The 27094-nt window shown below is 32.8% G+C and overlaps 3 long non-coding RNA genes across 4 annotated transcripts in view; all 3 read right to left on the bottom strand.

Annotated features, from left to right (window-relative positions):
• LOC105973412 (uncharacterized) overlaps positions 1-27094 on the bottom strand; it is a 39659-nt gene that overhangs the window by 2840 nt on the left and 9725 nt on the right. The window contains exon 1 of one of the 2 annotated variants that reach the window (XR_016033232.1): positions 5631-5772. The exons of the other annotated variant lie outside the window; for it this stretch is intronic. This is a non-coding gene — a long non-coding RNA (uncharacterized LOC105973412). Of the gene's footprint in view, positions 1-5630; positions 5773-27094 lie in introns of those variants that run through there. 2 annotated transcript variants of the gene reach the window in all.
• Positions 11340-13302, bottom strand: LOC148768705 (uncharacterized). The gene is made up of 3 exons (XR_016032886.1): positions 13075-13302; positions 12297-12562; positions 11340-12149 (listed from the first exon to the last, which is right to left on the bottom strand). It is a non-coding gene; the product is annotated as an uncharacterized LOC148768705 (long non-coding RNA).
• LOC148768706 (uncharacterized) lies at positions 20463-22790 on the bottom strand. The gene is made up of 4 exons (XR_016032887.1): positions 22383-22790; positions 21596-21712; positions 20981-21317; positions 20463-20776 (listed from the first exon to the last, which is right to left on the bottom strand). It is a non-coding gene; the product is annotated as an uncharacterized LOC148768706 (long non-coding RNA).

Below are 27094 nucleotides of genomic sequence, written 5' to 3' on the forward strand. Positions count from 1 at the left end.
TATATTGAATCGATTCAATATAGGAAATCGACGGGTAGTGGTGGCGCCGCCATTATCTCGAGGTCACGAGGAGACAATTCTCTCAAAAGATACATGCTAATTCTTTAAACTTCAGCTAGTTTGCCATCAAAAAATCGTTAGTAGATTTTAGAGAGCAGAAAAGTATTTGTTACAGAGAAAGGTGATTTTATCTATACAAAAAAAAAAAAAAAAAACAGAGGAAGATGATTGTTGATTGTGGAAGATTGAATGTGGAGATTGTTGGCTATTCATGATTTACTAATATTTTTTTAATGTTTTTTTAACAAAAGATATACATTATGGAAAATTGTACTTCGCCACCTAGAAATTTTAGAAATTCGCACTTTTCCCCCCCTAGAAACTAAAAAAAAGAGACATCCCCTTTTAAAATATATCTTTGTTGCAGTACTTTGCTCCAAAGTCAAACTCCCGGAGTATTTTTTACCGGAATTGACAAACTTCATCCGATCAAAGGGTAGTACCCTCACAATGTATATGCATAAATGGAATAAGGAATTCGTAGAGAAATTGAGAAGAAGGTTTAGAAGTCGAGGCTAGAGGGGCTAATTGAATTTCTGAAATGGGTGTTGCTAGTAAAAAAGTGAGCGAAATGTAAAAGTACAAGGTTAGGGGCCAGTAGAAATATCGGGAAAATTACAGTTTATGTCCCTAAACTTTACCACTAAAACGATTTATGTCCTCAAACATTTCAATCCACGAAATATGTCCTCAAACTTGCCACTTTTGATCACTTTATGTTCTGCCGTTAACGTCGGCAGCTAACTTCGACGGAAATAGCACGCGTGGCTCACGTGACGTCTATGTGGCCGTTTAATGTGACGTCGGATAATATAATGAATATTAAATGTTGACGTGGCACAAGAATACACTATTTTCCTCTAACTCATTCTCCCAAATCCCAAATCACGTTTCATTCCCATAAACCATAATTTTCCCACACTTCCCAATTTCAATCACCTCAACCCACTCCCAAATTTTCAATCTAATCTGCATTTTTGCTCTAACCCATACTAAAATCGAATTCATAAACCCATAAAAAAATCCAAACATTCTCACATTTGAAGAGTTTTTCCCTTCTTAGAAGCTACGCTGAGGAAACTTACCAAATCGAAAAATATTTTGCAATTGTGACGCTTTAACTACTCGGGCATTCAAAAACTTGAGAAGACGATTCTGCTATTTTCGAATTTCACCTCAATTGAAGGATTCGAAATGGTGTTTTAGGGATTGGATTTACTGATTCATTGGGGATATGGAGAATTGGGGATTTTAGAATATAAATAGGGGAGGAGAATGACGTGTCGCTCCACATCACGTTTCGTCGGCCACGTAGGCACTGGGTGTTGTACAACTCGACATACATAGACGTCCCGTGAGCCACGTGTGCTATTTCCGTCGAAGTTAGTTGCCGAAATTAACGGCAGAACATAAAGTGATCAAAAGTGGCAAGTTTGAGGACATATTTCGTGGATTGAAATGTTTGAGGACATAAATCGTTTTAGTGGTAAAGTTTAGGGACATAAACTGTAATTTTCCTAGAAATATCCTTATTATGCAAATATAAAAAATAATTGAAAGTTTTAGATAATTGTATTTAGTACCCGTGTAAAAAATCGCAATTGTGCGATTCCCCTGTCATAAAAGAATTAGCAAATAGCTCCTTAATTTATTTTTAGACAACACACTCGACCCATTTACCTTTTCCCCGTTGACCAAGAAAAGACAAAATACCCCAGGGAGGTTTCTGCAAAAATAAAAGCCACAACCGTTTAACTAGGGGTGAGAACGGTTCGGTTCGGTGCGGTTTTAGCCACAAACCGGAACCGGAACCGAATTGTTCGGTTCGTAGAGAACCAAAAACCAAACCGATCGGTTCCCTGCGGTTCGGTTCCGACCGGTTCCGGTTCGGTTTTTTGTCGGTTTCGGTTCCTTTTCGGTTCATTAAACTATCGGTTCGGTTTCAATTTATGTTCGGTTTTCGGTTCGGTTTTGGGCTAATTTTGGCCCAAAAATCAGCCCAAAAATGTCAATAAGCACCTCAAAATTCAGAAATAAAAAAAATCAGCCCAAACTTATGCCCAAATAGGCCCAAAAATCAATTTAAGTTCATTCTAAATCAGCTAAAAATATACAATAAATCAATTCAACACTTCACAAAAAAAAAAAAAAGACCAGCAACAACATTCATTAAAAAAAATAGCAGCAACATTTATTCCACAGCAAAACCACACAAAACATTATTCCAACAGTAAAAATGAGCGACATAGTCACCAACTCCCATCTACAGTTCTACACAATATACATAAGAAATAAAATTAAACACAATTATTGCATAAAAGTTAAAAAAAAAGGATAAGAAAAAAAAAAAAAAAAAAAAGAAGAGGATGACATGTTATTGAAGGAAAAAGAGAATCTGTGGGAAAGCAGATATTGTGAAAGGAAAAAAAAAAAAAACAAGTCAAGATTTCAAGAAACAAACTCACTGTACAATTTTTCATTATTTAAAATCTGTCCCATTATTTAAAATCTCAACAAATTTTAAATTTTCAAAAACATCCTATTTGATGGTTAACAAAAAAATTCAACAGCAAGAGTAAGAAACGAAATAACCCAAAAATAAATTTAGCAAAAAACAAAATAAAAGAAAAAGTTTGTAGACGAATTGAACAAAAGAAAAACAACTTACCCTTTGCGTGATTTTTGAACAGTGAAACCTTGGAGGAGAATTTCAAGGGCGGCGAGTCACCGGCGATTGGTGAGAGTCCGAGGACGGCGATGGAGAATTTGAGAAGCGGCGCTAGGGTTCAGTTTGGGAGTCGGGTATAATTTTTTGTATCTGTGAATTTGTGATTGTGCGTTCTCTCCCTTCTCCGTTAAAAGTAAAAAAAAAAATATAAACAGGTATATATATACTTAATGAAACGACGTCGTTTTGTGTCGGTTTGGTTCCTCGGTTCGGTTTCCAACTTGAAAAACCGAATACGGACCGAATTTTTCGGTTCACATAAAAATGAAAACCGAGTATGCGGTGTATACTTCGGTTCGGTGCAATTCGGTTCGGTTTTTTCGGTTTTCGGTTCGGTTCCTCGGTTCCTCGGTTTTTTATTCTCACCCCTACGTTTAACATGTATGATTTAAAATTAAGGGGCCAAATAGAGTTTCTGAAATTTTGCAGAAACTAAAAGAGGTTAAATTGCAATTTTCCAGAATTTAATTAAAGAAAAGAAAAAAATCATCATCCTCCCGACACCGCTCCACCGCCTAAACCATCTCCGGCGCCATTTTTTAACAGCCCACCGCCCAACTCATATCTTCTTTGTTCAACGGCCCACCCCCCTAGATTAATCCCAATGATTCCTTTTGCGGAAATTGCAGAAACCTTAGTTTCTTAAATCGGTGAGTTTTGTTCAATTTGACATACTTATACATAATTCAAAAGGTTTAGGACCAAATTGCAATTTTTTGAAATCATGCTCTGTATCTAGTTTCTCCAACCACCAATCCCCAGATGTAATACAATATGACTTGTTTATACAGAATTCAAAAGGTTTAGGACCAAATTGTAATTTTAATAAATAATGCTTTTGCATCTAGTTTCTCCAACCACCAATACCCAAAAATTAAATTCGACTTGCTTATACATAATTCAAAAGATTTAGGACCAAATTGTAATTTTAAGAAATTATGCTCTTTGTCTATAGTTTATCCAGCCAGGTTTAAGCTGTAGATGAATTAAAGGGTGAAAAGATTGGATGTGCATTTAATAATTATTTGAAAGGATTAGCTTAGCCATAATTAGTTTCTTGAAAAATTAACTGAATTAATTAGAGACCACAAGGCTTTAAGTAAATAAAGATCATTACATCGCTTAGGAAAATAAATTCTTAAGAATAAGACGTCCAAGATTATTACAAACATATACAGTACAACAAAATCTACATATATAGTAAGTACACTCCATATTTGGATTCAACAAAACGAAAAGTCGAATATTTCTAAAAGGGACAAGAAAGGAAAAAATGACCCGATTTATAACAAGAGCATTAACATTCATACGAGCTAGTCCGTCGTGTTGCTATATTTTGTTTTCCTATCATTAGCTTTTTTATCCTAAGACCCAATTTGAGGTGTTAGAAAGATTCGATAATATTAGAATGTTTCTAGCACCTCAAATTCAGTCTTTGATGATAGGAAAACAAAAGTAGCAACGAAGCAAAACTAAATCCGCATTAAGAACCATTAACCAATCTCATATATATATTTTCATAGCTGGAGGCTCAAGAATTCCGTCGTCATTTTTTACCATTTTGCCACATACCAACGAGGGAGATCAGTGTTGATTATGAGGTGGATTGACGGGGAAGAAACCTGTTGTTTGCAAAAGCGTGTGAGAAATATGAAGAAAGGCTAATTCATCTTTGGTGAAACAATTGATTTAGATATACAGATTCATCATGCACGCTGTAGAGTAGTTGTTAGGTAGACTAACTAACAACTAGTGGTGGGCAGTGAAGACAATCAATACAACGCTAAAAATAAGCAGAGAAAAAAGAAGCCCGACAAATTCAAGATTTAGATAATAAATACAAATGTTGACTCACAAATTTTAAGCAATGCAACTTAATACTGTAGCTGCTTTCGCTTCGGTGCTCGCATTTGCTGCAATTCTGTTGAGCTGCATGCATAAAAAGAAATTTGAATAATGAACTCAATGCGAAATCCTTGAGAAGTCAAGTTCATAAAGGCAATGGAAATAAAATTAAATATAAATTAAACCGGTAAATTATAGCAAAGAAAAACGATGTGATGTGCCACAACTAACCTCAAATATTTTCCACCCCTCCAACACTATGAATGACTCCACTAACGAAGCAGTTCTGGAATTCATCGGTTGGTCAACAACAACAAAAACACGAGAGTGATCAGTTCATAAACTTTGTACATAATGAACTATTTCTTTTTTGTTAAAAAATATAATGAAACAACTGATGCAATTAAAAAAGTTAACTTTGTGAGAAATTTGGTAAAATAAAATTGATTTTACCGTTTCCGCTGACAAGAATATTGTTCGATATGCTTCTCCTCCATCTATTTGCCAAAAACCAAAAAAGAAAAGAAAAGAGAGGTCGTAAACTTTGTCCATAAATCAATTAATCGAACATCTTAATTAAATTCATATATATATATTATATATAATAAATAAATTCAATCCAATGAACTTTTGCATGCAACAAACTAATCAAGAAATGAAGATGGAAAACATCTTAATACCAAGATCCAATAATAAATATTGTTATTAAGATCTAATACATCTTAATTAAATCCATGTATGATATATATCATTAATCGGTTTAAGAATTTCAAATCTGTATCAACGGGCCAAAATCAGGTGAAAAATATTTAAAGAAAAAAGGAAAAAAAAATGAAAAATAGATCAGTTATTAAGATCTTAATTCATCATCACCAATCAAACATGAAGAACGAAAAAAACATTTTAAATCCATATATATCAACTATCAAGAACATAAATAAATTAAATCAAGAAAAAGAAGATCACATATATATATGATCGGAAGTGAAGAGCAAACCTCGGCGGTGGAGGTTCAGGGGGCGGCATTAGGCGGTGGTGGAGATCTTCAGGCGAAAATCTGTAAACCGACTCTGACACGTACATTATTTTTCTGTCGGAAATTCAGACACAGAAAACGGCGCAGAGAAAAACCCTAGGAATTTCAGACATAGAAGAGATTTAATCGGTCCTTTTTATAAAGGTAATTGAGTGATGTCAAAACCTAGGAAAAACAAAGTGCAGCTATTTTTAGGGCACCTGAACACAAGCCCACTGGGCTTTAGATTTTCTGTGTCAGTGTTTTCTATAAATGTTTATTAAAATAAATATAGTATTTTCCATTTGTATGAGAATTTTTATGAATTATCCTTATTATGCGAATATATTATATTATTGATTTAAAAAAAATCCAAATGTAAAATTAATTTAAAGTTTTGAATTTATAGAGGGAGAGGTAACATAAAGAAGGAAATGCTACTTCGAGAGAAGACGATTATATATACGAGATCTATCAACTAAATTTGCAAATCATATAGATAAAATGGTTTGCTTCATTCAAATTTTACTGATGGATATACATGGGCTACAAGAAAATCTGCATGGCAAACTTGGAGCGAGAATCTACATATGTACGGAAGGTTTTCTTATCCTTTAATACATTCTTTATTGTTACTATATCTTAATTATCTTAGTTTCATAAGCAATGACGCGACAACTTCGATCGAGTCCACGTCAGCTTAGCAGGAAAGTAATATTAATTGAGAGATAAGCGAACTTAGCGCTAATATTCCAAATCGTATAAAAATATAGTTTGGGCATGTAGATTATAAAGAAATTTTCAAATTCCACTGCTTACGATTGTTAAGTGTATATTTTTACACTTAATAATACCTTCTAATTGGAACTTTTGGTGTGTTTTAACGATAATTGGTGCTTAAAATGGTGATTATTTGTATTTTAGGTACAAATTGAAGAATTAAAAAATTATGGGGTAAAAACTGCAATTTCAGAGAAAAAGTGGGCCAAAAGTAAGAAATTAAAAAAATCGAAGATTTGAAGCCCGGACGGCCGTCCGAGTTCTAGAGCTAAATCTGGCGCGACCGCCCGAGATCACGAGGAGGCGGAGTGAATGAAGTTTAATTACACAAGGAAACCGCCTTCCTATATTTGTACACCCTATATAAGGCCAAGCCAAGCACACAATTGGTGATCTTATCTTTTTACACGCATTCTAGGAGCAAGAAAGCGGAGCAACGAAGACAAAGACTTGACGAATCTTCATCATAGTTCTCCCTTTACTTTTATTTTTCTACTTTTATGAATTTTCGTATTTTTATTATGCTTTTCGTAGAGAACATGAGTAGCTAAGTTTTTAATTTAGGATTTTATTTGAACCCTATGTGGTGATTCGAACCTATTTTTCTAATATTATGCAAGTTTAAATTCCGTGATTATATCTTTTATTTTGATCTTATTTAGCGCATGAACCTAGCTAATTTATGTTGCTATGTGTTATTGTTAGAATTGATTGACAGATCGTTTTAAAAATTAGAACAAGGATAGAAGAGCCTTGAGTAGTTTTCACCGGATGAGTGTGTTAATTGCATGTATTATCGCAGACATATAGATAATACCTTAGGTAGCCGTTTACGAGACTTGTTAGTTAATCCTTTATTCATAATTGGTTTGCATAGACATATAGTGAATCGGTTATAAATAATAGACTCATAATACACGCGACAACGGGTTATGAGTAATTTCGTGCCTCGGGTTAATAATCATGAATCGTAACTTGCATGATAGAGGTTTAATTGGGTGATGAATTATCGCATAGGGGGAAGATAAAATCCTAGATCCCTTTTTATAAAATCCTAGACATATAGTGAATCGGTTATAAATAATAGACTCATAATACACGCGACAACGGGTTATGAGTAATTTCGTGCCTCGGGTTAATAATCATGAATCGTAACTTGCATGATAGAGGTTTAATTGGGTGATGAATTATCGCATAGGGGGAAGATAAAATCCTAGATCCCTTTTTATATTGATATTTCTCGTGCTTATTTGCTTTCTTAATTAATTTAATTGTTTAATTGATTAAATTTGACAACCTTGTGTAGGCTGGATAAAAATCATAATTGTTAAGATTTGGTACTTATGATTAGATAATTTGAGTATTCCCTGTGGGATCGACATCCGACTATCACGAGTCCACTTTTACTACTTGTTTGCGATACGTGCACTTGCGTGTTAGGTATTTAGCCCAACAACGATCTTAAAATTTCCAATCTTGTAATGATTTCTTAGGCCGGTTAAAATAAAATGGCACTTCCCCCCAAACTATCGTGTGTTTTGCACGTTACCCTTTGAACAATTTTTGTAGGGCAAAATGCACGTCACTCCTTATAAATATCTAATTTTCGCACTTTATCCCCTCAAAATTTGGAAATGTGAATGTCCCCCGATATCAAAATATCGATGAATTATTCACTGGAATTGAGTGTTTTTCTGTTGCACGTTACCCCTTTAAATGTTGTACCTTGTCCCTTAAAATCATTATTTTCCAGCGGATCTCCGCTGTGTATTTGCCCCACGACCGCTGCATCACCCCTCAGTAATACGTTGCTCCTTTTCCATCATCGAGTTCGTTTCACTAAAATCAATTTGCTCAAACTTCTCTTCACCACCGGTACCGGCACTTCAATCGACAACAACGTCTTCATCTCGGTGTCATAAGATCAATAACCGAAATTTGTTGAAAATGGACGAAATAATCTGAAATCAAGAGCAAGCGATTGCAAAGTTCCTCGGATTCAAAATAGGAAATCGACGGGTAGTGGTGGCGCCGCCATTATCTCGAGGTCACGAGGAGACAATTCTCTCAAAAGATACATGCTAATTCTTTAAACTTCAGCTAGTTTGCCATCAAAAAATCGTTAGTAGATTTTAGAGAGCAGAAAAGTATTTGTTACAGAGAAAGGTGATTTTATCTATAAAAAAAAAAAAAAAAAAAACAGAGGAAGATGATTGTTGATTGTGGAAGATTGAATGTGGAGATTGTTGGCTATTCATGATTTACTAATAATTTTTTAATTTTTTTTTAACAAAAGATATACATTATGGAAAATTGTACTTCGCCACCTAGAAATTTTAGAAATTCGCACTCCCCCTCCCCCCCCCCCCCCCCCCCCCTAGAAACTAAAAAAAAGAGACATCCCCTTTTAAAATATATCTTTGTTGCAGTACTTTGCCCCAAAGTCAAACTTTCGGAGTATTTTTTACCGGAATTGACAAACTTCCGATCAAAGGGTAGTACCCTCACAATGTATATGCATAAATGGAATAAGGAATTCGTAGAGAAATTGAGAAGAAGGTTTAGAAGTCGAGGCTAGAGGGGCTAGTTGAATTTTTGAAATGGGTGTTGCTTGTAAAAAAAGTGAGCGAAATGTAAAAGTACAAGGTTAGGGGCCAATAGAAATATCCTTATTATGCAAATATAAAAAATAATTGAAAGTTTTAGATAATTGCATTTAGTACCCGTGTAAAAAATCGCAACTGTGCATTTCCACTGTCATAAAAAAATTAGCAAATAGTCCCTTAATTTATTTTTAGACAGCACACTCGACCCATTTACCTTTTTCCCGTTGACCGAGAAAAGACAAAAGTACCCCAGGGAGGTTTCTGCAAAAATAAAAGCCACAACCATTTAACAGGTATGTATTAAAATTAAGGGGCCAAATAGAGTTTCTGAAATTTTGCAGAAACTAAAAGAGGTTAAATTGCAATTTTCCAGAATTTAATTAAAGAAAAGAAAAAAATCATCATCCTCCCGACACCGCTCCACCGCCTAAACCATCTCCGGCGCCATTTTTTAACAGCCCACCGCCCAACTCATATCTTCTTTGTTCAACGGCCCACCCCCCTAGATTAATCCCGATGATTCCTTTTGCGGAAATTGCATAAATTGCAGAAACCTTAGTTTCTTAAATCGGTGAGTTTTGTTCAATTTGACATACTTATACATAATTCAAAAGGTTTAGGACCAAATTGCAATTTTTTGAAATCATGCTCTGTGTCTAGTTTCTCCAACCACCAATCCCCATATGTAATACAATTTGACTTGTTAATATAGGACCAAACTGCAATTTTCATAAATCATGATTTTAATCTAGTTTCTCCAACCACCAATACCCAGAAATAAATTCGACTTGCTCATACATAATTCAAAAGATTTAGGACCAAATTGCAGTTTTAAGAAATTATGCTCTTTGTCTATAGTTTATCCAGCCAGGTTTAAGCTGTAGATGAATTAAAGGGTGAAAAGATTGGGACTATTAGTGAGAACTCCCTCTACTTTTATTTTAATAAGGATGGATCCAACTCCTTTTTCTTTATTAGTGAGAGACCCATCCTTTTTTTTATTCTCAAATTTACCCTTCATCTATTCACTACCTATTATACACTACTTTGATACACTTTTATTTTTTTATTATTTTGTATTTTAATTTTAATTTTCGTTTTTTTATTTATTTCTTATTTTAAAAAAAATATATTTAAAAAAAATATTTTTTAACTTTTTTATTATAGTTTTTAAAAATATTTTTTTACTATATTTTTTTGTCTTCACTTAAAACAACTATATTTCAATAAAACAACTATTATTAAAACAACTGTTATTAAAACAATATGATTAAAACAACTATATATCTCCAACAACTCTCATTTACCAAAATCAACTATTTGTTAAATCAACTATTACATTCAACTAAAAAGTAATAAAAACAACTATATTGCTGACGAAAACGACTATATTGTTGTACGAAAACAACTATATTGCTGTACGAAACAACTATATTGTTGTACAAAAACAACTATATTGCTGTACGAAAACAACTATATTGTTGTACGAAAACAACTATATTGCTTTACGAAAATATCTATAAATCTGTAAATAACACCACACAATTTCAACAAAAACAAAACCTACATTATACTATTGATTGAACACAAAATTAGCCTTCTATATAAGAATTCAACCAAAAACTCCAATTAAGAAAATTAAGATTCGAGAATTGGATTCCAAAAAAAAAAATCAGAGAAGAAGAAGAACAACAACAACAATGAAACAATGTGGCGGTGGTCTGTATTGAAATCTCAGACGCAATATCAACCCTAGCGCCGCTGCATAATCTCGTCTTTCTCCCTAGCGAAAACCCTAACGCCGTCCTTGACGAGAGAATCCCAGGGGTGAAGACCGTCTTCTTTTCGCGTCGGTGGAGGGAGGAACGCCGTTGGGAGAGGAGAGTAACGATGGTGGCGCAGAGATGGAAGAGGGTTGGAGGCGGTGGCAGAACACAAATGGAAGAGAGTTGGAGACGGCGATATGTAGAGAGAAAAGAGAGAGAAGAATAAGAGAAATAGAGAACGTGAAATAGATTTAATTATTTTAGATATAATAGGGCAAATTAGGTATATTAGTAATGTCTAAAACAATATTAATTAAAAAAATATTATTTAATATAAAGTGGGGGGTTTTCACTAATAATGAAAAGAAGGTTATATCCACCTTAATATAAGTAAATGAATTGGGGGATTTTCACTAATTATCCCGAAAAATTGGATGTGCATTTAATAATTATTTGAAAGGATTAGCTTAGCCATAATTAGTTTATTGAAAAATTAACTGAATTAATTAGAGACCAGAAGGCTTTAAGTAAATAAAGATCATTACATCGCTTAGGAAAATAAATTCTTAAGAATAAGACGTCCAAGATTATTACAAACATATGTAGTACAGCAAAATCTACATATATAGTAAGTACACTCCATATTTGGATTCAACAAAACGAAAAGTCGAATATTTCTAAAAGGGACAAGAAAGGAAAAAATGACCCGATTTATGACAAGAGCATTAACATTCATACGAGCTGTGTTGCTATATTTTGTTTTCCTATCATTAGCTTTTTTATCCTAAGACCCAATTTGAGGTGTTAGAAAGATTCGATAATATTAGAATGTTTCTAGCACCTCAAATTCAGTCTTTGATGATAGGAAAACAAAAGTAGCAACGAAGCAAAACTAAATCCGCATTAAGAACCATTAACCAATCTCATATATATATTTTCATAGCTGGAGGCTCAAGAATTCCGTCGTCATTTTTTACCATTTTGCCACATACCAACGAGGGAGATCAGTGTTGATTATGAGGTGGATTGACGGGGAAAAAACCTGTTGTTTGCAAAAGCGTGTGAGAAATATGAAGAAAGGCTGATTCATCTTTGGTGAAACAATTGATTTAGATATACAGATTCATCATGCACGCTGTAGAGTAGTTGTTAGGTAGACTAACTAACAACTAGTGGTGGGCAGTGAAGACAATCAATACAACGCTAAAAATAAGCAGAGAAAAAAGAAGCCCGACAAATTCAAGATTTAGATAATAAATACAAATGTTGACTCACAAATTTTAAGCAATGCAACTTAATACTGTAGCTGCTTTCGCTTCGGTGCTCGCATTTGCTGCAATTCTGTTGAGCTGCATGCATAAAAAGAAATTTGAATAATGAACTCAATGCGAAATCCTTGAGAAGTCAAGTTCATAAAGGCAATGGAAATAAAATTAAATATAAATTAAACCGGTAAATTATAGCAAAGAAAAACGATGTGATGTGCCACAACTAACCTCAATTCTTTTCCACCCCTCCAACACTATGAATGACTCCTCTAACGAAGCAGTTCTGGAATTCATCGGTTGGTCAACAACAACAAAAACACGAGAGTGATCAGTTCATAAACTTTGTACATAATGAACTATTTCTTTTTTGTTAAAAAATATAATGAAACAACTGATGCAATTAAAAAAGTTAACTTTGTGAGAAATTTGGTAAAAGAAAATTGATTTTACCGTTTCCGCTGACAAGAATATTGTTCGATATATTTCTCCTCCATCTATTTGCCAAAAACCAAAAAAGAAAAGAAAAGAGAGGTTGTAAACTAAACTTCGTCCATAAATCCGCAAATCGAACATCTTAATTAAATTCAGATATATAAATTATATAGAATAAATAAATTCAATCCAATGAACTTTTGCATGCAACAAACTAATCAAGAAATGAAGATGGAAAACATTTTAATACCAGATCCAATAATAAATATTGTTATTAAGATCTAATACATCTTAATTAAATCCATGTATGATATATATCATTAATCGGTTTAAGAATTTCAAATCACCACAAAATTTGAAAAACATCATCGTAACTAATTAAGACTTTCAGAACATTTAAGATCCAATTCATCACCACAAATCAAACATGAAGAACAAAAACAAAAAAATTTGAAATCCATATATCAACTAATTGACAGAAATAAATTCAATCAAGAAAAAAGAAAGACGGAAAAAAGAAACCATATATATATATATATATATATATATATATGATCGGAAGTGAAGAGCAGACCTCGGCGGGGGAGGTTCAGGCGGCGGCCGCAGGAGGTGGAGATCTTCAGACAAAGCTCTGTAAACCATTATTTTTGTGTCGGAATTTCAGACACAGAAAACGGCGTTTTAGGGTACAGACAGAAGAGATTTTATCGGTCCTTAATATATATAGAGGTTGAGTGACGTCAAAACCTAGGAAAGTAGGGCACCTGAACACAAGCCCATTGGGCTTTTGATTTTCTGTGTTCTAAAAATCTTATCTTATATATAAAAGAAAGAAACGCTGGGCATTCCTAGAAAAACCCTAATGGCATATTTGTAAATAATTAAATCTTCTAATTATTAAAATCTCTTTTTCGTTTTTTTTAACTTTCGCTCCTAATTTTCAGCCCTAAAATCTCTAATGCACAATTAATTAAATCTTCTAAATATTAAAATCTCTTTTTTTTTTTTTTGTTTTTTTGTAATTTTTTTATTTTATTTCCAACATATTTTTTGTATTATTCTTATATATAAAAGAAAGAAACGCTGGGCAACCCTAGAAAAACCCTAATAGCATATTTGTAATTAATTAAATCTCCCTAAAATCTCTAATGCACAATTAATTAAATCTTCTAAATATTAAAATCTCTTTTTTTTTTTTGTTTTTTTGTAATTTTTTTATTTTATTTCCAACATATTTTTTGTATTATTCTTATCTTATATATAAAAGAAAGAAACGCTGGACAACCCTAGAAAAACCCTAATGGCATATTTGTAAATAATTAAATCTTCTAATTATTAAAATCTCTTTTTCGTTTTTTTTAACTTTCGCTCCTAATTTTCAGCCCTAAAATCTCTAATGCACAATTAATTAAATCTTCTTAATATTAAAATCTCTTTTTTTTTTGTTTTTTTGTAATTTTTTTATTTTATTTCCAACATATTTTTTGTATTATTCTTATATATAAAAGAAAGAAACGTTGGGCAACCCTAGAAAAACCCTAATAGCATATTTGTAATTAATTAAATCTTCTAATTATTAAAATCTCTTTTTAGTTTTTTGTAACTTTCGCTCCTAATTTTCAGCCCTAAAATCTCTAAGGCACAACTAATTAAATCTTCTAAATATTAAAATCTCTCTTTTTTTTTTGTTTTTTTGTAATTTTTTTTATTTTATTTCCAACATAATTTTTGTATTATTTTATCTCCAGTATAAAAGAAAGAAACGCTGGGCAACCCTAGAAAAACCCTAATGGCATATTTGTTATTAATTAAATCTTCTGATTATTAAAATCTCTTTTTCGTTTTTTGTAACTTTCGCTCCTAATTTTCAGCCCTAAAATCTCTAATGCACAATTAATTAAATCTTCTAAATATTAAAATCTCTCTTTTTTTTTGTTTTTTTGTAATTTTTTTATTTTATTTCCAACATATTTTTTGTATTATTCTTATATATAAAAGAAAGAAACGCTGGGCAACCCTAGAAAAACCCTAATAGCATATTTGTAATTAATTAAATCTTCTAATTATTAAAATCTCTTTTTAGTTTTTTGTAACTTTCGCTCCTAATTTTCAGCCCTAAAATCTCTAATGCACAACTAATTAAATCTTCTAAATATTAAAATCTCTCTTTTTTTTTTGTTTTTTTGTAATTTTTTTTTATTTTATTTCCAGCATATTTTTTGTATTATTTTATCTCCAGCATATTTTTTTTTTAATTTTTATTTGTTTTCGAATTTTATCACATTTTTTATATTATTTTATCTCCAGCATATTTTTTTGTAATTTTTTATTTATTTCCATCTCAATCTTTTTTGTTCCGATATTTCGGATTCCCAAAAACTTCCAACAACACTTTCAACTTCTCTCTCCCACTTCAAAACGTTTATGTTTTCTCTTCATATTTATATCCGACCTTTCAACTTCTCAACCCATTCATATTTAGCTATTTTGCAAAGTGAAACCAGAATATACGGTAAGGATTCTCCCTTTCACCTTTTTTTCACTCCCTCTGTACATTTTATTTGCATCTGTATTTTTCTCATGTGTTTGTATTGCACCCTTTCATCTTTTTTATCAATTCGTGGACTTTGGTCCTCCGGAAGGTCGATATCGAACTTAATACCCAATTCAGAACAGGCTTTCCTTTTCATAATGCTTCAATCGGTGGATTCACAAATAATAAATGAAACAGGGTGAGAAGCTTCGTAAAATTAAGAATTTTAAGCTGCAGGCGGTCGGATGTGAAGATAGATAAAGATTGTGGGTGTTGCTGCAATTTACAAAAGTTCTAACAGCAGGGAAGAGTTTTTTCAATAATTACAGTTTGACCCCCATTGTGGCTATAATGCAATTTTTGGAAGTTTCTCAGTCATGTAGGAGTTTTTTTCAATAATTACAGATTGACCCCGTTGTGGCTATGATGCAATTTTCAGAAGTTTCGTAAACTGGCAGGAGTTTCTTCAATAATTAATATAAAAAACATATGAATAATGTATTGCTTTCTATTTACAGTGGCAAATAGGAAAACAGTTGTTGACAACCCTATCATGGAAATCCACTGATATTATCAAGCAAGGTATAATAGTTTTTAACTCTATTGTTGTTAATCTTCAGTTTCCTTGCAATTAGATATAAAACTTGCTATCTTGGCTTTATCTGAGGTGAACATAATGTATGTGGTTTAGTATTTCAAATTATTTGTGCTGTGATATTGATCATAAGTTTGGTAAGAACTATAATGTCTCTTGATTGTGGTTATTAAGTATCTAGGTGTATTACTATGTATATCATGTATGCAGTTGTATGAACACTCAATGCAATACATTGTGATGATAGTCAATTGGTGTAAGGGATGCAGTACTGAGTTCAAAACTTTTTTGTGTTTCAAAATAGTTTCTATCGTTGGACTTGCAATCATGGCATTTTTGTTCCTGCAATTATTGGTTTTATGTGCTTCCGTTAAACTCTTATCTTCTTAGTGTAGTCACATTTTCCACGTCTTATTTTACTATGTGTGAATCGTTTCAGTTCTAAGCGTCGATGCAATCGATATGTCGGGGAAGCATGAAGTTGATCTTGACACAAATATATGGAAGGTTAGGAGAAGGACTTAGTTACGATGCAAGATGCAGAGATAGCCTTTTCCGATGATATGTTGTCGATAAAATTTGCTTATTTTTTATTTTTTGTTTTGTGTAGTAAGTAGACTTAGTTTACTATGTTCCACTGATGAATTATTAATGAATGGTTGTAATAAAAAATTTCATCATACGAATACATCAAATGTTTTTGTATATACTTACAACATTAAAACATGCAATTTGTTGTCCCGTGCATCGCACGAGTACAATTACTAGTTAAAATAAATATAGTATTTTCCTTTTGTATGAGAAATTCTACGAATTATCCTTATTATGCAAATTTAATTTATAATTTACAATTGAAAGTTTAAAATAAAAAAGTCCAAATGTAAAATTAATTGACTGTTTAGAATTTATAGGGGGAGTAACAGAATAAGGAAATGATACTTCGAGAGAAGACGATTATACGAGATCTATCAATTAAATTTAGAGAGCGGTCACCGTCAGATACATAAATGGTTTACTTCGTTAAAATTTTAGTGACGTTTATACATGGAGCTACAAGAAAATCTGTATGGCAAACTCGGAGCGAGAATCTACGTCTGTACGTATGGTTTTCTTGTCGTTTAGCACATTCTTTATTGCTACTATATATTAATTATATTTTGGCTCGCGTCAAGGTTTTTTTGTTTTTTTCCAATATGGAAAAAAAAAATCCCACTGGGCTTTCAGGTTGTTTGAGTGTCGGTGCCTTAGTTCTTTTATATACGTTCCAATATTTTGTAATTTTTATATTATATATTATTCAAATAGTACGTAATATTTTAATTTAATTTATGAACAACTCAGTTGCGTGAATAGAAAAATGAAAATAGAGGGAGGTAATATATAGAAGGGAATTAATGAAATTCTATTTTGGGATAGCGTGAAATCTACGAGATAGATCGATCAACTAAATTTACAGGCCGATCACTATTAGGTAGGTCAATTAATTTTTTAATTGCGATTTCACGGATGGATATACACACGCAACGAGAAAATCCGCACGGCAAACTTGGAGCGAAAATCAACGTATGTACTTAGGGTTTACTTGTCGTTTAGGAAACGTTCTTTATTGTTACTAGATATTGATTTCGGCTTGCGACAAGGTTTTTTTTATTCGAGAATCATAATAAATGCATGCAATAGTTACGTTCACGAAGAAATTAGTTTTACTGGATGGACCGGGGATATATGAAATTAGCCCCAGTATAAATCCTATAAAATAGTTCGAACATGGAAGAGTCGGAATTAGAGGTGAAGATTATAACGAACTTTTCGAACTCCACCGTTTACGATCCAAAAAATTTTAATCTAGTAAATTTTTTTTATATGATTTCCTCTTTTTCGAAATACAAAATGGATCATAATAAAAAATATGTATTAAATAAGGCGGCGGTTATATGCAAGCCCATTTTTTTATTAGTTCAAGACCTCCAATATAAAAATACTAATTTACCCTTAATGAAATTGAAAATCAAATAAAAAACACAAAACATTAAAAAATAAAAAAAATCATTTCCTTTGTGCAAGACCAAATAAAATACATAAATCCAAAATCCCCTCTTCTTTATTTCACGACTTAAAAATCTCCTCTTTCTTTTCCTTCTTCTTCACAAACCCACCAAGAAATCCTACACACTAAAATTATCAAATACATACCAAACATTCACGATGGAATCAAAAAATAATAATATGGTGGTTTACGAGGGTGGAGAACACAATGAAGTATGTTTTAACCGTTTATTTTTGCTTTTGGGTCGTTTTTTTTTGTTGGGAAAAAATTCGACGATACCAAATATCGGTCTGCAAATACCGATTTTTGTTACTAAAGTCGGTAGCCACATTCCGATTATGTTAATAAAAATAAGTACTTAAAACCCGATTTTTGTAGTACAAATCGGCATGACAACACCGATTTGTTTTTGTATTATCGGTATTGTCTTGCCGACTTGTACTACAAAAATCGGTTTTTAAGTACCTTCTCTCCGTCCTTTTTCTCTTTTCCTTTTTTTTTTTTTTTTTTCTTTTTTCGGATTTTGTTTTCAATTTTTTACGGTCACCTTTGAGGTAAGGTCAAATTACCAAAAAATGAAGACGATTATACGAGACCTATCAACTAAATTCACACAGCGGTCACCGTCAGATACATAATGATTTGCTTCGTTAAAATTTTAGTGACGTTTAAACATGGGGCTACAAGAAAATTTGCATGGCAAACTCGGAGCGAGAATCTACGTCTGTACGTAAGGGTTTCTTGTCGTTTAGCACATTCTTTATTGCTACTATATATTAATTATATTTTGGCTCGTGTCAAGGTTTTTTTTTTTTTTTTTTTTTTTTTTCGAGCTCAAGAATCATAACAAATGCAAGCAATAAATTCCCATAATAAATTATCATCTTAGCTTGACGAGCAATGACACGACAACTTCGATTGAGTCCACGTCGACTTAGCAAGAAATTAACTAATATTAATTGATCGGAGATAAGCGAATTTCGCGCTAATATAAATCCTATAAAATAGTTTGGACATGTCGTAGGAGTTAGAATCAGGGGTGAAGATTATAAACAAGTTTTCGAATTCCACCGGTTATAATCTTAAAATTTCCAATCTTGTAATGATTTTTTTAGGGTTAATGTCACTTTGCCCCCCACACTATCGTGTGTTTTGCACGTTAACCCTGAACAAATTTTTCTGCCATCATTTCACACTTCATCACCTCTTCCTTTTGCATTTTACACTTCTTTGCCGCTTCCCTGCGTTTCCAGTGGATTTCCGCTGCGTATTTGCCCCACGACCATTGCCTCACCCCAGTAATACCGTTGATTGTGGAAGATTGAGTGTTGAGATTGTTGGCTATTCATTTAGTTGTAATCACTTCGTTTTTTTAACAATAGATATGCATTAGGGCAAATAGCGGTTGCCCCCCTAGAAATTATAGAAATTCGCATCCCCCCCCCCCCCCCTAGAAATTGAAAAAAGGAGACACCCCTCGTAAAATATATATATTTGTTGCACTTTGCCCCATAATCAAATTTCCGGCGTATTTTTTTTACTGGAATTGACAAAACTCCATCCAATATAGTCAAAGGGTATTACAATCACAACGTATATGCATAAATGGCCATATGCCTCTCTTTCCATGTTGTCATCAACAAAACCCGTCGCCAATACCTAAAGGAATATATGGGTGTTGCTGGTGAAAAAAAGTGAGGGAAAAAAGAAGCCAAAAGTGAGCGAAATGTAAAAGACAAAAATACCCAGGGAGGTTTCTGCAAAAATAAAAGCCACAACCGTTTAACATGTATGATTTAAAATTAAGGGGCCAAAATGAATTTCTGAAAACTTGCTGAAACTAAAAGAGGTTAAATTGCAATTTTCCAAAATTTAATTAAAGAAAAGAAAAAAATCAGCATCCTCTTCACCGCGAACCAGCTTCCTCCACCACCGGTCCACCACCGACCGCCGAACTCCTCTCCACCGCCAGTTTTGCTCAACAGCCCACCAGGGGAGGCCGGAGAGGTTGTTCGCCGGAAGGAGAGAGGCGGCTCAACTATGTTCAGTGTATTTCTGGAGAATTGCAAATCAATCCCTGACAAACCTTATTGGATCAATGATTTCGAAACGAGGAAAAAAATAGAATGCAAAGCAAAACTATTGTCTAGTTAAAATTTTGTGAACTTAGTTACCTCCATTTACATTTTCTTACTCCCATCTTTTCTTGATCCAATCACAGCCCAATCGAATTTGTTTTTCTTGATCCATGTAAAACGAGACCTTTTTTTTTCTTTAATTAAGTTTTGGAAATTGCAATTTAACCTATTTTACTTTCAGCTATGTTCATTGTATTTATTGAAAATTGCAAATTAGTCCCGCACTTAACGAAGAAGAGGGCCTTTCAAAAAATGAAAGGGACTGAATTGAAAATGCCGAAAACTTCATTTTGGGGCTTATTTATAAAATTTCTCATTGGAAGGATTAGCTTAGCCACAAGTTTCTTGAAAATTACCTGAATTAAAATTCACAAGGCCGTAGACCAGATTAGGCTAAAGCTTAACGAAAACTTATTAATGGAGGTAAAAATTGAGAGTACTGCGAAAATGAGGTGTATGGTTTACATTTACAATTTTTGTGATTTAGTAATTCTTAAGAATAAGATGTCCAGGATTATTACAAACATATAAACGTGAAAAACCTGTTCGTACATAGTAAAATAAACCCGAACGTAGTCCATATAAGATTTCAACAAAACGAAACGTCGAATATTTCTACAACGGACAAAAAAGGAATTAAAATGATCGGAGTTACATTCATATGTGTTAGTCCGTCTCGTTGCTACAGTTTGTTTCCCTATCAACCTTTTCTCCTAAGACTGAATTTGAGGTGTTAGGAACATTCTAAAATATCAGAACGTTTCTAGCACCTCAAATTCAGTCTTTGATGATAGGAAAACAAAAAATAGTAACGAAGAAAAAAGCTAAATCATATTTATATGTATGTCGATTTTCCTATTTCCGCTTTGGAAAACGTTTCCCTGGAGATCAGGACCAACAAATTCTCCTCCACGGGCAATACAGATACACCAATCAAGAAGATCCAACTTAAACCATCTCGGTCTACAAGAAGAAGAAGAAGAAAACAAAAAAGTCATTTTTTGTTAAGCAAAAAAAATAATCCAAAATTAATTTATAGTACTCCAAAAAATTGTGTAATAATTAAGGGAAGAAAAAGTTGTGTTACAAGAAAATAAACAAGAGGTTGAGCATGGATCAATTAGATATATGATTAAAGAATTAGATAAAACATTGCAAATAAAATACCTCATTTAAGTCCACGAGAAAGGCCCATGTTATCCGCGTTAAAAACCATTAACCAACAATTTATTCCAAGCAAGTTGCAGAAACATTATCCTAATTTATTTCCTCAAGCTTTGATCTGATGCTGCAAAATTAAGCCCTAGACGATACAGACGGTGGATCACAGGAGCAATCACAACACATTCTTTATCATATTGGATAAAGATGAGGATGAATGTAGCTTTTGTAATAAGACTCCGGGGGTGGTGGCGGGGAATAATGTCGAGCGACTCATTTGGTTGTGTGAAATGCAACCGCCGCACAAATAATTTCACTGTTCATGGCAAACAACCATCCGGGTCTACAAAAAAAAAAGTAGAAATTCGATTTTACTATGATTTTTTTTATATATATTCCCAATAAACTCAAATACAAGATTGTCAATTAAAATATCACGGCAAAATACACATAAGTGAGATAGATATACAAATACATTATTCATGTTGGTATATTTTTCCAAAATATCTTGCACTCATTTGGCATTTTTACTACAATGATTAGTACAGCTGGTAGACTCAGTAACAACTAAAGGTAATGACGATTAATAGTTGACAATAATAAATTCAAATCTCGACTCACAATAATTTGATGATTGCTAGATATTATCGACACCCACACATGCCACGACCATCCACACTGTACTGCCGTTTAGGGGTGCCGCTGACAAGAATATTGTTCGATATGCCTCTTCTACATCTGTTTGTCAAAAACCAAACAAAAAGAAATGAGAGTTTGTAAAATTCACCCATAAAATATTTTTCAGTTGTACAAAAAAATAGTGAATTTTAAAGGCAATGAATATAAGGTGCAAAACAGATCAGTTATTAGATCTGTATTTCATATATAAATATAATTAATTCATTCAAAACCAGAAACACATCGTCGTTTATTTAAGAGTTCAGAATCATTATTAATCAATAAATTGTTTTAAGAAATCCGCAAATCTAACATCTTAATTCAATTCAATGAACTTTTACATGCAAGCAAACATATCAAGAAATGAGGACGAAAAAGAAATTAATTTTTTTTTTATAGCAGATCCAGTATAAACATTGTTGTACAGATCTGGTACACCTTAATTAAATCCATATATATATATATATATACATCATTAATGGTTTTAAGAGTTTCAGAATGTTTATCAATCAATAAACCAAAGGTCAAATCTGGAGAACATGAATATAATCCATCCATTTTGCATGCTAATCAGGAAAAAGAAGACGGGAAATAATCGGGCTGAAAAAAAATAAAAGAAAAAAGAAAAAAAATCGGGTCAAACAATAAATTGACGCATAACAGAAATCCACAAATCAAACATGAAGAACAAAAAAACATATATATATGATGGGAAGTGAAGAGCGCAGACCTCGGCGGCGGAGGTTCGGGAGGCGGCCTTAGGCGGTGGCGGCGGAGATCTTCAGGTGAAGCTCTGTAAACCGACACTGACAAAGCCATTATTTTTGTGTCGGAATTTCAGACACAGAAAACGGCGTTTTAGGGTACATAAGAGAATTTATCGGTCCTTTATATATATAGAGGTTGAGTGACGTCAAAACCTAGGAAAGTAGGGCACCTGAACACAAGCCCACTGGGCTTTTGATTTTCTGTGTTCTAAAAATGTTATTAAAATGGGGAGTGCTAAATTCCACATTAAAATCTACTAAATCCTGCATATAAATCAAATAGTTTCTCTCTCTACATCTACTCTCTCTGACTTCTCTCCTCAACACCTTTCACTTCTTTCGTTTCCTCCTTTTTCACACACAATTATTAATATTCATAAAAAAAGATTTAAATATTAAATTAACAATTATTCATAACATTACTTAAATAACTATTTTAAACATTGTGAAATTATTAAACAATTATTAATGCTTATAAAATAGTATTAAATTATCGATCAAAAGAAAAAAAACATAAAACATATACATTAAGAATATTTAATATCGTTAGTAAATATTAATAAATAATTATTATATCTAAATTAAAAAAAAATCTGACACCTTTTCGCGTCCATCATGGACGCACGCTACGACAACCCGCGGCTATGGTGGATGCACCTTTCTTCACCCCGCGGCCACCAAAGACACCCGCCTACCTCCGTCCGCATTCTTTTTTAGCGCAATTTAAAGATTTTTTTGCTCGTTCGTCGAATTGAATTTGATTTGATTTTTGTGTGATTTGGAATATGTGGTTGTTTCTACATGGGTTAATAAATATAGTATTTTCCTTTTGTATGAGAATTTTTATGAATTATCCTTATTATGCCAATATAATTTATAATTTATAATTAATATTTCTTTTTTTAGAATTCAAATGTAAAATTAACTGACAGTTTAGAATTTACACAGCGAGAGGTAACAGAAAGTCGGAAATGCTACTTCGAGAGAAGTTGATTAATACGAGATCTATTAACTAAATTTACAGAGCTGACACCATCAGATAGATAAATGATTTGCTTCGTTAAATTTTTATTGACGGATATACATGGGGCTACAAGAAAATCTACATGCAAACTCGGAGCAAGAATCTACGTATGTACGTAAGGTTTTCTTATCGTTTAACACATTCTTTATATTCCGGCTCGTGTCAAGGTTTTTTTCTTTTTTTGCTCAAGAATCATAATAAATGCATGTAATAAATTCCCATATATAATATATATGCGCCATAGTGATATCATCTTAAATTATGAGCAATGACGGGACAACTTCGATCGAGTCCACGCCGGCTTAGCAAGAAACTAGTATTAATTGATCGGAGATAAGTGAATTTAGCACTAATATGATCTTATAAAATAGTTTGGACATGTAGGAGTTAGAATTAAGGGTGAAGATTATAAAAAAGTTTTCGAATTCCATCGGTTACGATCTTAAGATTTCCAATCTTGTAATGAATTATTTAGGGTTAATATGGCACCTCACCCAAAACTATAGTGTGCTTTTGCACGTTACCTCCTGAACAATTTTTTTTTTTCAAAATTTTACCTGAACTAGTTAAATTAACTAAGCTTAAGCTATTAGAGAAATGTATCACTTGTCCCCCTAGAAATTTTAGAAATTCGCACCTTCCCCCCTAAAAATTAAAAAAAGAGACATCCTCCCTTGTAACATATATTTTTGTTGCACTTTTCCCCAAAGTCAAACTTCTGGCGCATTATTTTTTTACTGGAACTGAAGAGTATTGCCGTCACATTGTATATGCATAAACATGCTTATACAACTACCAATACCCAGAAATACAATTCGACTTGCTTATACATAATTCAAAAGATTTAGGACCAAATTGCAATTTTAAGAAATTATGCTCTGTATCTAGTTTAACCAGCGAGGTTTAAGCTGTAGATGAATTTAAGGTTGAAAAGATTGGACGTGCATTTAATGATTTGAAAGGATTAGCTTAGCCATAATTAGTTTCTTGAAAATTAACTGAATTAATTAGAGACCACAAGGTTGTTATAAATAAAGATCATTACATCTCTTAGAAAAATAAATTCTTAAGAATAAGACGTCCAAGACTATTACAAGCATATATATGAACGTGAAAAACCCGTCTCGTACACAGTAGAATAAAATCTACATACGAATCCTAATGTAGGTACACTCCATATATGGATTCAACAAAACGAAAAGTCGAATATTTCTGAAATGGACAAAAAAGGAAAAAAATGACCAGATTTATAACAAGAGCATTAACAGTCATACGAGCTAGTCCATCGTGTTGCTATATTTTGTTTTCCTATCATTAGCTTTTTTATCCTAAGACCCAATTTGAGGTGTTAGAAATATTCGAAAAATATTAGAATGTTTCTAACACCTCAAATTCAGTCTTTGATGATAGGAAAACAAAAGGTAGCAACGAACAAAACTAAATCATATTCATACAAATAGATCCGCATTAAGAACCATTAATCAATCTCATATATATTTCCATAGCTTGAGGCTCAAGAATTCCGTCTTCAATGTTGCCATTTTACCACAGACCAACGAGGGAGATCAGCGTCAATTATGAGGTGGATTGACGAGGAAGAAACCTGTTGTTTGCAAAAGCGTGGGAGAAATATGAAGAAAGGCTGATTCGTCTTTGTGGAATTCGGCTCGGCATTTTGGACTCGCTTGGTAGCTTCTATGGGGGCGTCCGTTGCATTAAGGTATTTTAAATTATTTCCAACCAAGTTGGAGAATATTATTGTCATTTCTTCCCTCAAGCTCTGTTTTGTTCTGTTGGTGAAAAATTAAGCACTAGAGGACAGACGAAAGGAGCAATGGCAGCTACCATCTTTACCACACTGGAACATGAGAATGAACGCAGTTTAACTAATAATTTCGTAGCGGCCATGATTTGAGGGGGTGGTGAAACAGTTGATTTGGTGCCTTGAAGAGGTGGAGCTCTGAAACTTTGAACCATGCCCGTAGAATGCCGAAAAACATCTATAAAAACACGAAACGCCTTTTTGATACTCCCTTAAAAAGTAACTGATTGAACTTTATAGCATGGAAAAACGATGTGATGTGCCACAACTAACCTCAAATCTTTTCTACCCCTCCAACACTATCAATGACTCCACTAATGAAAGAGTTCTGGAATTCACCGGTTGGTCAACAACAACAACAAAAAAACACGAGAGTGATCATCGGTTCATAAACTTTGTACTTAATGAACTATATTTTTTTTTTGTTAAAAAATGTAATGAAACAATTGATGCAATAAAAAAAAAGTTAATTTTGTGAGAAATTTGGTAAAAGAAAATTGATTTTACCGTTTCCGCTGACAAGAATATTGTTCGATATGCTTCTCCTCCATCTATTTGCCAAAAACCAAAAAAGAAAAGAAAAGAGAGGTCGTAAATTAAACTTCCTCCATAAATCCGCAAATCGAACATCTTAATTAAATTCATACATATAAATTATATAGAATAAATAAATTCAATCCAATGAACTTTTGCATGCAACAAACTAATCAAGAAATGAAGATGGAAAACATCCAATAATAAAATATTGTTATACAGATCTAATATACATCTCAATTAAATCCATATATGATATATATATCATTAATAGGTTTAAGAATTTCAAATCTGTATCAACAGGCCAAATTCAGGTGAAAAATATTAAAAGAACAAAGGAAAAAAAAATGAAAAATAGATCAGTTATTAAGATCTTAATTCATCATCACCAATCAAACATGAAGAACGAAAAAAACATTTTAAATCCATATATATATGATCGGAAGTGAAGAGCAGACCTCGCGGCGGAGGTTCAGGCGGCGGCCTCAGGAGGTGGAGATCTTCAGACAAAGCTCTGTAAACCATTATTTTTGTGTCGGAATTTCAGACACAGAAAACGTCAGATATATACAGAAGAGATTTTATCGGTCCTTTATATAGAGGTTGAGTGACGTCAACACCTAGGCATTTTTAGGGCACCTGAAGACAAGCCCACTGGGCTTTAGATTTTCTGTGTCAGTTTCTAAAAATGTTTATTCAAATAAATGTACTATTTTCCTTTTTGTATGAGAATTTTTATGAATTATCCTTATTATGAAAATTTAATTTATAATTTTTAATTGTTTTTTTTTTTTCAAATAGTGGACAATAATAGCCTTGAACGTGTTCATGACCTTAAGACGATTATTGAGATCAGTAGTTTTGAATGTGCGCTTAACTTAAATCTTTATCACAAGTAAATATATATCTTGAAACTCGAGGTTTTTTTTTTTCTTCAGGTAATCATTTTAGTCGTCGAGCTCGGATGTTTTTGGCGCCGTTAGATTCACTATTGCGAGAAAAGAGCTGATGATGGTGTAGCAACAAATTCTTATCTGCGAATTTAACAAACAAGAAAATACTTGCACAAAGATAATTTATTGAATTAAAATAAAATATTGCGGGTTACAAACTCTAATTTAATCCTCTGATTATTCTCTCAAGAAAAATATATGATTGACTTTGAATTTCGGAGACGAGTCGTTGACTTGATCTTCTCCGGATTTGATTTGGATTTGAATAACGTCTTCCGAGGGTCTTGCGACTTGAATCTCGGATCGAACGCTGAACTTTGACGGATTTTGACTTGAAGATCT

The sequence above is a fragment of the Erythranthe guttata genome, chromosome 8, assembly GCF_056151865.1.
Source record: "Erythranthe guttata isolate IM_541 chromosome 8, IM_541, whole genome shotgun sequence".
Lineage (NCBI taxonomy): Eukaryota > Viridiplantae > Streptophyta > Magnoliopsida > Lamiales > Phrymaceae > Erythranthe > Erythranthe guttata.